General features: G+C 45.6%; 2 long non-coding RNA genes across 2 annotated transcripts in view; both read right to left on the reverse strand.

Annotated features, from left to right (window-relative positions):
• The window catches only part of LOC310704795, a 247,641-nt gene that overhangs the window by 163,312 nt on the left and 70,543 nt on the right, over positions 1–13,786 (reverse strand). The window lies entirely within an intron of this gene.
• On the reverse strand, positions 1,814–11,730 carry LOC310704816. The gene is made up of 3 exons (XR_014525041.1): positions 11,229–11,730; positions 10,634–10,675; positions 1,814–2,049 (listed from the first exon to the last, which is right to left on the reverse strand). It is a non-coding gene; the product is annotated as an uncharacterized lncRNA (long non-coding RNA).

The raw sequence follows: 13,786 nt of genomic DNA on the forward strand, positions 1-13,786 counted from the left end.
ACCTTGGGGTGAAGGGCTGTCAAATAATGATGATGATGGCACCTGATGAAATATGCAGGCATCAGGAAGTGGCAGGGCACCTCCAGAAAAAGCACTTTTCTTTTCACATGGTCATATAGAACATTCTTTACCTATTTAGATCGGCATTCAGCTAATGCCAACTGCAAAATAAATTTTAAAAACTCAGGCAATCAAGATCATGGCACATTAATCAACAGCACCAAGGCCATATAACTTCAAAGTAATGAGGTGGCCTGAGGATGTCAGATGCTCTGTTTTCCAGGACAAGATCTCTGTGTGGCATGAATACACAGTATATATATCTCCTTGGTGATTTGGCAACTCTTAATGGGTTCATTTGAATGTCACTGTTTGCTACATCATTGTTGGTTATTTAAAAGAAGATCTCAAATAAATATCTCCATAATTTTAATGCATATTAGAGAATGTGATGGCTTTGCTGCACTGCTAGACGAATGAGGTCTCTAGTCCTTATTATCACTGAATGTCATGTCACATTTAAAGATGGAAGGAAGCCATAAGCCTGTCTCTCCAAATGTCAAAAGTCTCTCGGTTGCCCAAATGGCGACTTCCCCCTGCCCTGCTTCCTTCATTAAAAGATGACCCAAGTATGTTCTCTCCATCTGTTTCAACCTCCAAGCCAACAAGACAGCTATTACTTGCCTAAAAATACCCACCAGTTAAAATAATAAAGCTTATGCATTGCATTTCATATTTAAGGGAATTTGATATAGAAATAACTAATCAGAAATACAGTATGGACATGGCCAGGGGATAGAAATGGAAACAGTATTAAGAAGCTCATTCAAGTTCTATGTGTAAATAAGTAACTATTATTGATCAAGCACTATTGAACTAGCAAAATGAATTTCAGTAGGGACACATGTAAGGTTGTACATGTAGTCAGGGACAACCAGCTGCACCAATATAAGGTGGAGGACACCTAGCTTGCCGGTAATACATGTGAAAATGATTTAGGGGACTTAGTAGACCACATGAATCAACAGTGTGATGCAGCAGCAAAAAAAAAAGCTATTCTGCCTCGGTGAGACAACACCTGGAATACTGTGGTCAGTTCTGGGCGGCACTGTTTAAGAAGGATGTTGACAAACTGGAGTGTGTGCAAAGAAGGGTGACCAAGATTATCCAAGGTCTGGAAACCAAGCCTTTTGAGGAACAGTTGAGGGAGTTGGATATGTTTAACCTGGGAAAGAGGAGACTGAAAGAAGATATGATAGCCATCTTCAGATATCTAAAGGGCAGCATAGCCATAGTCAGGGATGGTGAGAATTGTAGTTCAAAACATCTGGAAAGCACCCCTGTTCTGGACCATCTTTCCAAATCCCTTGCACCCTTCCCACTGGAAAGCCAAGTTGTGTTGAAAATGCTGAAATAACAGTAAAACTAAGAATAGGGCAGATGATGCCTCAACCCCTTGTTCATTTAGTTACTGTTTTAAAATTCTATTTTAAAATCACTTTTGAGATGGGATGACTATGATACTTTGAAAATGACTAACCATTTAAAAATGCATTTTGAGACTTGTGTTTTGTTTTATTTTGAGCTCATTTCTTGAATTGAATTTGCCTTTTTAGCTAACTGATATGTTCAGCTCTTTTTTTTCTGGATAGTCACTGTCAAGTTAGAAGCCACCAGCATATATGTAAAGCTAGCACATGCACACACACACACACACCATCCAGTTTTGTTTTGTTTTGTTTTGTTTTGTTTTGTTTTGTTTTGTTTTGTTTTGTTTTGTTTTTGTTCCAGTGTGGATCACCGTACACTAAAGTTGGAATTTGTTTATTAAGGCTGCATTCCTAAACATACTTATCTGGGAGCAACTCCCATAGAATTCAGTGGAACTGATGTAGATATGCATGGCAGTGTGCTAATTGTCCAGTCTTCCACTTTGGAGATCATTTTCCAAAGTTTTGCAGAGACTACGTGAAATTTTATCCACCTGAATAGTTTTGTTTCATCTGAAAACTCATGGGGTTCTTGGGAAGGGATGGATTTCCCTGAGCTCTGGAAGAGAACAGAATAAAAATGTAATCAATAAATGTAATAATAGCAACCTAGCTCTTTAAGTTGTATAAGAGCTTCTAGACATTGGGGATAATTTTGTTCACTCTGCATTTTTAAACATTTTAATTCATGCATCCCAGACGAAGTCTGTGTATACACTCCTGTTTTTTCTGCATGTTGCACTCCCCCACTACTGGTTTGTAAAGTCGTGTAAACATGACAGTTAACCACAATCCATATATATCCTTTATCCTGTCTTTTTTAAAAAATGAAATACTACATGCTGCTGCATTTTCTCCCAAACCAGTTTTGATATGAATTGAAAAAAGAACAACCTAGCTGCATTTAAGCCAATGTCTACAGCCTAATTCACAAATCTTTTTATACTTTGCAAATCTAATCTTTTTATGTTTTGTACATCTCTGAATTTTACGGAAGTTCTTGGCTCACTAAATGTACCAAGTTGTATAAAATATGTATAAAGTATGTATTTTAGGATAAAATCTATTCAGAAATGTGTGTGTTGATATAAGATGCATATTTAAGTACTATTTTTAAAAATAGTATTTATTTTTTTAAATTGCAGATTGATGCAAAAATAAAATGGAATGAACCGATGCAAAAATTACACAAACTGGCAATAGATTGATCTGTCCATGTTTAACAGGAAGAAAACCCAGGAACTAAATTTCATATACATATTAAATGGAAGCCAGCTAGTAAATTTCAGCATTTTTCAGAAGAGTTTGCAGAAGTTCATGACAGATGGAAAGTTTCAAAATAGGCATGTGCTATTTTGAACAAATACTTTAAAAAAGGGGTCTCTGGTTGACAGAGAAATACTAAAGATCTCAACAACAAAACCTATCTGCAGTTACATTGCTATGGAGAATCTTGCTTGTTATAATAAGGTTCTTCAACATCACACAGGCACTTAATTCTCTAGCAGAAGTTGGAATGCTTTTTATTTTCACTACATAGGGTTATTGGCTCGTGTCACAGGAGTCCCTGCTGTTTGCTATTGCAAAGCCAAAATAGAAGGAACCAGGCAGAGACACAGAGATATAGATGGGAAATTATTTGTGCTGAGCCACTGACATACTGAGACATTGAGAACAAGTTCTAGTACTGCTTCCTATCAAAGGAGGATGGAGCCAATACTGTAGTAATTTGTCGTTACAGAGTGAAACGTTGTCTCCAGTTATTATGGGTTGGAACTAAGACTCCAGCCTTAAGCTTCTTGTGCTTTTTTACATTTTCTTATGTTGTGTGTCAGCCTGTTCAGCAATAAATAGTGTCTTGTTTGGGGCATACAAAGTGAGTAACCTTGCTTTATACTAAAAAGAAGAACAAGGTAACAGTGGCAACAAGAATGATATCTGCATACCAGGCATACCAGAAGTACCACAGCAGTCACCAAAGAGGAAGGAGATTACCCCAGAAGCAGAGCTCATGAGAGTCACTGACAATTCTGAACTTGGACATTTGGGGCCATTCACAAAAACTGCTGATCAGGAAATCAAGAGACCCCGGTAATGGACAGAAACCCCAGAGGCTAGAGAGACTTCTGTGTTTTTTTCTGGGGGGATGCAGGGGTACGCATACCCCTAAACATTTTGTGAAACTAAGTTTGGCCTCACTGGGGGACAGCATTTCAATATGAATAGGAAAATGAGAGTAACCCCTACACATTTTTTAAAGAAAAAGTGCACTGCCTACACCTGAGGAGAAATGTTATTCATTATTTGTCCTTTGAAGGACTTCATGTGAGTTGTGATTTAGGTGGGGACAGAATGTAGTAATTAGGCATTATAGAGTTAAATAGTGGGAGGAATTCAATGCCAGACGTGATCATTCCATTAGACCAATCATTTCAACTTACAATCCCCCCATCTCCTCCCCAGTGCACATTTTGGGGGGTTCTTCTGACCCCAGAGCCAATTTTGGGGGGAGGCAGGGAGTGTATGGAGGAACAATGGGGAAGCCTTCTTGTGCAAGCAAAAGTCCTTGTGTAGAGGATTGGCTGACAGGACTCAATAGGTGAATACCGCCCTATGCCCTCAACTATTATTGGTTGGAGCTAAGTCTCCACCCTAGAAAATGCCATCTAGAGAACTCGAAAACTTGCACAATACTTTGTAATATTTTAGTTGGCCTAACAGGAGCCAGCTATACTGAAACCTTTGTCCTTGATTACTGAACACCTTTACAAACACATTCACATTTCTTGCCATCCTCTAAATAGCAGAGGTTTCCGGTGATTTGATTCCTTTTGAGTGTGTTTTGAGGGATTGAGTGTGTTTAATGAGTTCCAGAAAGAATAGAATCAAGGTTGATATGTTGCATATGTTGTTACACAAAAACATTTCTAGCCGACAATTAGAATATATTTAGTTATAACTTGGCCCATTCTAAAGGCTTGAAGCAGGTAAAGTGCATTAAACAAGTGCTAACACCACAAGCTATATCCCAGCTCCCTAAAACCACCCTGACTAGAAAGAACATACAATGTTTTCAGAATATGACCCAGGTTCAGTTCTGGATGTGGGAAGCCAAATTTTATAGCTGTCGGAAAACTACCTAGAACTCCTATACATACCCTAGAGTAAAACCAGAGTCATGCAAGATTAGCTGACAGTAACATTTGCTTCTGTGATCAGAGAACCAGTGAGCATTGGGACTGGATCTACCCTGACTGCTGTAACGTTATTAGAACAATATTAGATATACCGATCTAAAACATCACAGGACATACTGCTAAAAGTTCCTCCTTAACATTCCTCTGTAACAACACAGCTGCCCTTACTGCTGGTTCCTGGTTACTCTGCAGTGCCCTCTGGTGTTACATTTTAATAACACATTATTAATATTACAAGCAATACATTAAGATATATATTCCTTAACTCTTCCTTAGCGTTCTAGATTCAGGTAGGTAGCTGTGTTGGTCTGACACAGTCAAAATAATAAAAAAATTGTCCAGTACCACCTTAGAGTATCTGAAGAAGTGTGCATGCACACAAAAGTTTATACCCAGAACAAACTTAGTTGGTCTCTAAGGTGCTACTGGACAATTTTTTATTTTCTTCCTTAGCGTTATAAACCATGAGTGTAGACCCACCCTGGGAGTGATATTTGGACTCCCTATATCAAGATAGGGAGATGTTGGCCTGCCAGCTGTTGTTGGACTACAATTCCCATTATCCCTAACCATTGTGACAGCCTGATGGGAGTTGGAGTGCATAACATCTGGAGGGCCACCAGCCATGACGGTTATGTTGTATCTCCAATGTTAGAGGCAGTATACCAGTTGCTGAGAATAACAATTGGAGAGGCTGCTATTGCATTCTATTTCTGCTCTTTTTAACGCCACAGGTTTTCCATCCCTGCCTTATATCAATAGTCCCAGGTAACAAACAAACAAACAAATGTTCAAGGTGAAGCACTGGCATGATTACATTTTGGGGTTTTAATCTATCCTGTTTCTGTCAGCCATAAGATATACGTATGTGTCACCTAGCCAAGAACTTGAAAGGATCTGAGATGGGAATTCATTCCAAGATAAGATGTTTCAGCTCTCGAAACCAAGAGGTACCAGGCAATTATTCATCTGAGCAGAACACTTTCAAGTTAAATGAATGAAATTAACCCTGAATACAAAGCCTTGCATGTTAGTTTTGTATATGCAAGACTTACTTTATTAGATGATATTTGGAAAACTGACATCCCAAGGACTGAAGAGTAACTATTGGCAGTGTCAGCTCTTCCCACAAACCTGAGAAGATTAGCTATGTGTATCAGGAACAGTGGTGGCTCATGACTGTACCCAGGTTGGGTAATTGTATACATTCAGTTTTGAATACTTAGTTTTGCTGATTTTAGAGGAGAAGACTTGATTAATATGCATGGGTAATTTGTTTGCTTTGTATTAGAGATCACCAGTCAGTCAAGAACCTTCTGTCTGCTGTTGATTAGAAATCAAACAGGAAGTGACATGTCTCAACAGAAAGAAAAAGAGTTTTTGGAAATAGGTTCGGTACTTTTTGATTAACGGGAGGGGATGCTTACTGTTAAGTTGTAGGCTGACATAGCAGACGACACAGCGATTTCTCCAAAGCAGCTCTTTATTTTGTAAGCTGGAACAGAACTAAGCTGAGGAGCTCAGTCAACCTGCTTATATAGAGCTACAGAACAATTGTAACTGTTGCAACGTTCTAAAACTATCCAATCACTGAACGTCACTTTTCGATCCTTCATTTGCATACAAAACTATCCAATCACTGAACGTCACTTTTCGATCCTTCATTTGCATAACTATCTACAGTATCTCCCTGCTGGCCCAGGGTGAGAACTTCAGTACATAACACCCCTCCCCACCGAGATAAGGCATTAGTTACAAACGTAATGGTTTCCTTATATACAGCACTACACATAATGGTTCAATTAGGCACAAGAGCATATCGGTTACATTTCCCATACTTAGACCAACAGTGATACATGTCCAACAACATAGTCCTTTAAATAAGTTGGGTGCTTGGAAACTCTGCCAGACCGCCGGGGACTGGTAGCCAAGTCCGGGGGGCCACACAATTTTTGCTGAGGCTGTGGTGCGACCCTAGGTGGCGTTGAAACCAAATCCCCTGGATCCGCTGTTGTGGGTGGAGCCTCCACAAGTGGAGTGGTCTGAGCCTGTGGTAAGTCTGGCAGACCCTCTGAAGCGGCTTGGTTCAGCTCCATGCTGGCAGTTTGCGAGGGAGGTGTAGGTGGAGCCTCGCCATCTGTAAGTGTCTCTTCTGGAGCCACGAGCGCAGTTGGGGGCACCACGGTAGTGTCCAAGTCCCCAACCCTTCGCCTAAGCTGGTCTATGTGCCGGCGCCACAAGTGTCCGTCTTCGAGTGCCACCTGGTACGAACGAGGTCCAGTGACTCCCACTACTGTGGCTGGCACCCAAGGAATGCCCCCCACATAGTTCCGGGCAAAGACCTGGTTTCCTGGAACAAATGACCGTGGTGCGTTGGCACAGCCTGGGGATTTGGCCACGGCAAAGTCCGGGTGTAGCCGGTCAAGTGGTGACCTGAGGCGGCGGCCCATAAGCAGTTCAGCAGGACTCCGCCCTGTGGCCGCATGAGAGTTGATGTGTTGCACGAACAAGTATTCGGCGACCCACTCGTGCCAGTCTCCCCGGTCCAGGCGCGCCAGTGCCTCTTTTGCTGAGCACACCATTCTCTCCACTTGCCCGTTGCTGGATGGATGAAAGGGTGCCGTTAGGGCATGGCGGATGCCCAGTCCCAAAAGATACCGCTCAAAAGTGCCTGGCATGAACTGCGGTCCGTTGTACAGGTACGCCCATCTCCTTTAGCCTTGATCCACAAGTCGCCCCCATCAAGCTAAAGCCACGCCGGGTTCCCTTTGCTCTCAAGGCTAAGGTGGATGAACAACTGGACAAGCTGATCACCCAAGGAGTTTTGGAGCCGGTTGACCATGCCAAGTGGGAAACCCCCATCGTCACGCCTGTCAAGCCAGACGGGTCGGTGAGAATCTGCGCTGACTACAAGTGCACGATCAACAAGGCACTTCAGCAGCATGCTTATCCGGTTCCTGTTGTCCAACACCTGCTGCATTCCCTGGGTGAGGGTAAGGTCTTTGCTAAGCTGGACCTTGCCCAAGCCTATCAACAACTGCCCGTCGATGATGCCACTGCTGAAGCCCAGACGATCGTCACCCACCGAGGGGCATTCCGTTGCCGCCGGTTGCAGTTCGGGGTGAGTGTGGCTCCTGGCATCTTCCAAAGCCTTATTGAGCGTCTCCTGCAAGGGCTTCCGGGCGTGGTACCATATTTTGATGACGTCTTGGTGTCCGCAGACTCACACCAGCAGCTGTTCGAGCGCCTCCATGCCGTGCTGACCAGATTCCAAGAGGCCGGGCTCAAGGTAAAGAGGGAGAAGTGCCAGATCACCGTTCCACAGGTAGAGTTCCTGGGCTATCTTACCGATGCCTCTGGCCTTCACCCGACCACATCCAAGATCCGTGCTATCCAGCAGGCCCCCACCCCAAAGAACAAGACGGAGTTGCAGGTGTTCCTGGGGCTGCTGAACTTTTATAACATGTTCCTGCCCCACAAAGCCACGGTGGCTGAGCCTCTTCACTGACTCCTCAGCACAAAGACGCCTTGGTCCTGGGGTCATCGGGAGACGGCGGCCTTCAACGTGGTCAAGGCTGTCCTTTCATCGGACAGTGTGCTGGTACAGTACAGTGAATCCAGGCCGCTGGTCCTTGCCTGCGACGCCTCACCTTTTGGCATCGGTGCTGTCCTTAGTCACCATTTTCCAGACGGAAGAGAAGCACCGCTCGCCTACTTTTCCAGGACGCTATCTCCGACGGAACGGAATTACAGCCAGCTTGACAAGGAGGCACTGGCACTTGTGGCTGGAGTGAAGAGGTTCCATGAATACCTCTATGGCAGGACTTTTGACCTCATCACTGACCACAAGCCGCTCCTGGGCCTCCTCGCCGGTAATCGTCCAACTCCACCGGTCCTCTTGCCACGCATGCTGCGATGGACTGTTTTCCTGGCTGCCTACCACTACCGGCTTGTCCATCACCCGGGGAAATCGATGGGCCATGCCGACGCCCTCAGCCGTTGCCCTCTTCCAGCCTTTGTGGAAGACCCGGCTCCAGCTTCATCGCTCCTCCTGATTGAGGATCTTCCGGCAGCGCCTGTATCGGCTGCCACTGTGGCCTCCGCATCTGCCCAGGATCGCACCATCAGCCGTGTGCTCAACTGGGTGTGGAGGGGGTGGCCACAAGGGCCTTTTGCATCGGAGTTCCAGCCCTTCGCAACCAGACAAAGTGCCGTCAAAAACCTCAGCAAAGTCTTTGACCAGGCCCTCAGTGTCTGTGTTAGAGATGCAGTTGATGCCGGTGACTTCCAGGCCAAGGGCATCAAACCAGTCTAGCCCTAGGAGGCTTGGCCGCTGACCTTCGACCACCACCAGCCAGAGCAGGCCCGAAAAATCCTTGAAGATGATCCAGAACTGGCCAACGCCTACCAGGGGAATGTCGTTTCCCTGGTAGTCTCTCAGGTGTACGCGGTGAGAGTCGAGTTGCCTTTTGGACACTCTGGGTACCAGTCTTTTGATGGTGCTCCAAGACATGATGGACAGGGCAGACCCGGTGTCGATCTCCATGTCACATGGAGCTCCTTCAATGAGCACCGTGACGTTCAGCTTGCGCCGCTTAGGCGAGTCGGTTTGGCCAATCGTGGTTCCAGACGGGCAGCGGCAGTTGGTGAGAGCGAAACAGCTTTCCTTGGCAGACTGGAGTGAAGACTTGGACTTGCGAGTCGGTGAAGGGGGGGTATCAGACAGAGTCAATCGGCAGACCTTAGAGATGTGGCCCCTTCTGGAACACGTCCGACAGATGGCGTCTCTGAATCGACACTTGGCACGGGAATGGTTGCCTCCGCAGCCGGCACATTCCGGTTGGTCCTTGGACTTCTGTTGGAACTTCCTGCGCTCCCGCTTTGTCTGGTGCACATCATCGTCTTCGCTGGAGGATGCCTCATCACTGCTGGCCTCTTCGTGATGCACTGGAACTGGCTTCCTGGGCTTGAAATGCCACAGCCTCCTCAATGGCTTTCTGTAGCATGAGGTCTGGCTTGGCGAGGAGACGCCGTTGCTGATGGATGTCCCGGACCCCGCAGACGATTTGATCCATCAGGGCATCGTCTAAGTCTCGGAACTCACAGTGCATTGCAGCCTGTTGCAGGGCGGTGGTGTAGTTGTTGATTGACTCCCCCTCTGCCTGGTTCCGGTGGTAGAACGCATAGCGGGCAGCAATCTTGGACGGCTTTGGCGCATAGTGGTTGCGGAGCTTCTCTTGGATCGTGTCCCATGGCGTTGCCTGGACTGCTTCAGGTGCAACCAATGCTCGAGCCGTCTCAAACACCTCAGGCCCACAGAGGTTGAGGAATAGGCCCCGCTTCCGTTCCTGTGATACTGCTGTCAGCTCGTTGGCTTGGAGGTAGCAGTCGAACCGAGCGAGGTAGGAGTCCCATGATTCAGAGGCTGGCACAAACGGCGGTAGAGGCACAAGTGAAGCCATGATTCCGATGCCGGCGTGAAGGGCGATGGATGGAATACAGTGCTCTAGCCAGAACAGTCAGCTCTGAATTGGTTCTGTTCAGTGATTTCGCTCAGTGATTTCGCTCTGTGATTCAGCTCAGTTCAGAGGATGGCCACATCTGGCTGTGCTCTGATGTCCATCGATCCCACCTTCGTTGCCAGTGTTAAGTTGTGGGTTGACATAGCAGACGACACAGTGATTTCTCCAAAGCAGCTCTTTATTTTGTAAGCTGGAACAGAACTAAGCTGAGGAGCTCAGTCAGCCTGCTTATATAGAGCTACAGAACAATTGTAACTGTTGCAACGTTCTAAAACTATCCAATCACTGAACGTCACTTTTCGATCCTTCATTTGCATTCAAAACTATCCAATCACTGAACGTCACTTTTCGATCCTTCATTTGCATAACTATCTACAGTATCCCCTGCTGGCCCAGGGTGAGAACTTCAGCACATAACACTTACCTCTTTCCCTGATTGTCACTTCTCCCCTTCAAGAAGCAGCAACTATGGTGCTGAAGAAGAAAAAGCAAGGCCTTAAGGACATAACAAGAGTCTGCGGGATCGGGCCAAGGCCCCATCTAGTCTAGCATCTTATTCTCACAATGGCCAACTAGATCTGGCAAGATGAAGGCACCGTGGGTGAGCAGTTCCCATGTCCAAGAAACTGGTCAACTGCTGGCTCTTGAGGGAGTTTCAATCTGCCTGAAAGAGTAGAGTCACAGTCTGGGGCTGCTTCTGGATCCAGGTCTGTCACTGGCAGCTCAGGTAGCCGCAGTTGCCAGAAGTGCCTTTTACCAACTGCTATTATTATTATTATTATTATTATTATTATTATTATTATTAATTACATTTATATATTGCCCTTCATCTGAGAATCTCAGGGCCCTTTACAATATAAAAACACAAAAAATACATTACAAAATGCTTCTGGCCACCCCAATCTCTGCTGAGATTCTGGGGGTCTTCTTGGTGCTTAACCAGGATTTGTGTTCCTTTTGAACAAAGCACAGAAGAGACTAGCGTCTATAAGAAATATGGTGTGTCTTACACATACAACCTGGGCTATGATGGAGGAAGGGCAGAACATTACACCCCAACAGGGTCTCTCGTTGCTCCCCTCACAACTTGGGTCCAAAGCAGCAGGCAGTCATGCCCCCGGTCTCTTGGGGCAGCCTCTCCTCGACAGCATGCATGGAGTTCTGCCTCCTTCCACCTTCTCCTCCCCAGCAACACTTGCAGAAAACAACTGCTCAGTTTAAAAGGGGCACATTTCTTCCTGCGGTGACATCACACCCACCATTACCCTGGCAAACTCCTCCTCCCAGTTTACATCATCAAACAATGAAATCCTAAGCCTGGCATTTGTCTCTGCTCACTATCCCCTCATCAGAGGAGGGGGTCAAACTCCTATGCTGCCTACAGGATGTGTCAATAGCCCATTACTTTCCATTCTACTACATGATGGTTCTTCTCCCCAGGCCAAGAAACAGATTTCAGCCTGCATTTTTACACCGCTAAGCTGTCTTGCACCTGGGCTCCCTCCCTGCAAGAAGCGAAGTCACAGGGAACCAGGCAGAGGGCCTTCTCGGTAGTGGCACCCGCCCCGTGGAATGCCCTCCCATCAGATGTCAAGGAAGAAAACAACTATCTGACATTTAGAAGACATCTGAATGTCCCTGTTTAGGGAAGTTTTTAATGATTGCTGTTTTAATGTATTTTTAACCTTATGTTGGAAGCCGCCCAGAGTGGCTGGAGAAACCCAGCCAGATGGGTGGGGTAGAAATAATCTATTATTATTATTATTATTATTATTATTATTATTATTATTATTATTATTATTACATTTACTAACTCTAGAAATTAGTGGTACCCAGAAGTTTTAGGGGATCTTTGCCTCCTGCAAACCCATAACAATAATAATAAAAAACAAAGCAATACCTTTAAGCAGAGGTTGGATGATCATCTGTCATGGATGCTTTAGTAAGATATTCCTATATTGCAGGGGGTTGGATTGGATGACCTTCAGGGTTACCACCCAACACAATTCTATGATTCTGTAACAGTTTAAAAAGCCATGTAGAGGGCACATGAAGAAAGACCTCTGATTTGGACTAGCCTACCAGATGTGGAATATTAATGTGTGTTTTAATCTGTGTTTATCACTGATTTTAAATTTTTTTTGAATGTTTTAAGCAGTTGATTTTATTGATAACTTTATTCTTTTTGTAAACCACTTTGAGGCTTTTCACAATGAAGTGGCACATAAATTTTGTGAAATAAATAATAATAACAATAATAATAATAATAATAATAATAATAATAATAATAATAATAATAATAATTTATTATTTGTACCCCGCCCATCTGGCTGGGTTTCCCCAGCCACTCTGGGCGGCTTCCATAGAAACCAAAAAACACTAAAATATCATACATTAAAAACTTCCCTGAACAGAGCTGCCTTAAGATGTCTTCTGAATGTCAGGTAGTTGTTTATCGTTTTGACATCTGATGGGAGGGCGTTCCACAGGGCAGGCGCCACTACCGAAAAGGCCCTCTGCCTGGTTCCCTGTAGCTTTGCTTCTCGCAATGAGGGAACCGCCAGAAGGCCCTCGGCGCTGGACCTCAACATCCGGGCAGAACGATGGGGGTGGAGACGCTCCTTCAGGTATACTGGGCTGAGGCCGTTTAGGGCTTTAAAGGTCAACACCAGCACTTTGAATTGTGCTCGGAAACGTACTGGGAGCCAGTGTAGGTCTTTCAAGACCGGTGTTATGTGGTCTCGGCGGCCGCCCCCAGTCACCAGTCTAGCTGCCGCATTCTGGATTAGCTGTAGTTTCCGAGTCACCTTCAAAGGTAGCCCCACGTAGAGCACATCGCAGTAGTCCAAGCGGGAGATAACTAGAGCATGCACCACTCTGGCGAGACAGTCCACGGGCAGGTAGGGTCTCAGCCTGCGTACCAGGTGGAGTTGGTAGACAGCTGCCCTGGACACAGAATTAACCTGTGCCTCCATGGACAGCTGTGAGTCCAAAATGACTCCCAGGCTACGCACCTGGTCCTTCAGGGGCACAGTTACCCTATTCAGGACCAGGGAGTCCTCCACACCAGCCCGCCCCCTGTCCCCCAAAAACAGTACTTCTGTCTTGTCAGGATTCAACTTCAATCCATTAGCCGCCATCCATCCTCCAACCGCCTCCAGGCACTCACACAGGACCTTCACCGCCTTCACTGGTTCTGATTTGAAAGAGAGGTAGAGCTGGGTATCATCTGCATATTGATGGACACCCAGTCCAAACCCCCTGGTGATCTCTCCCAGCGGCTTCATATAGATGTTAAAAAGCATGGGGGAGAGGACGGAACCCTGAGGCACCCCACAAGTGAGGGCCCAAGGGTCTGAACACTCATCCCCCACCACCTTCTGAACACAGCCCAGGAGGAAGGAGCGAAACCACCGTATGACAGTGTCCCCAGCTCCCAGCCCCTCAAGACGGTCCAGAAGGATGTTATGGTCGATTGTATCAAAGGCCGCTGAGAGATCCAGCAGAACTAGGATTTGAAGCGCATGAGAACTGTAGTTCACACACACACACACACACACACACACACCCTGAATTT

This window comes from Podarcis liolepis (genome assembly GCF_965112155.1).
Source record: "Podarcis liolepis genome assembly, chromosome: 4".
In the NCBI taxonomy this organism is placed as follows: Eukaryota; Metazoa; Chordata; class Lepidosauria; order Squamata; family Lacertidae; genus Podarcis; species Podarcis liolepis.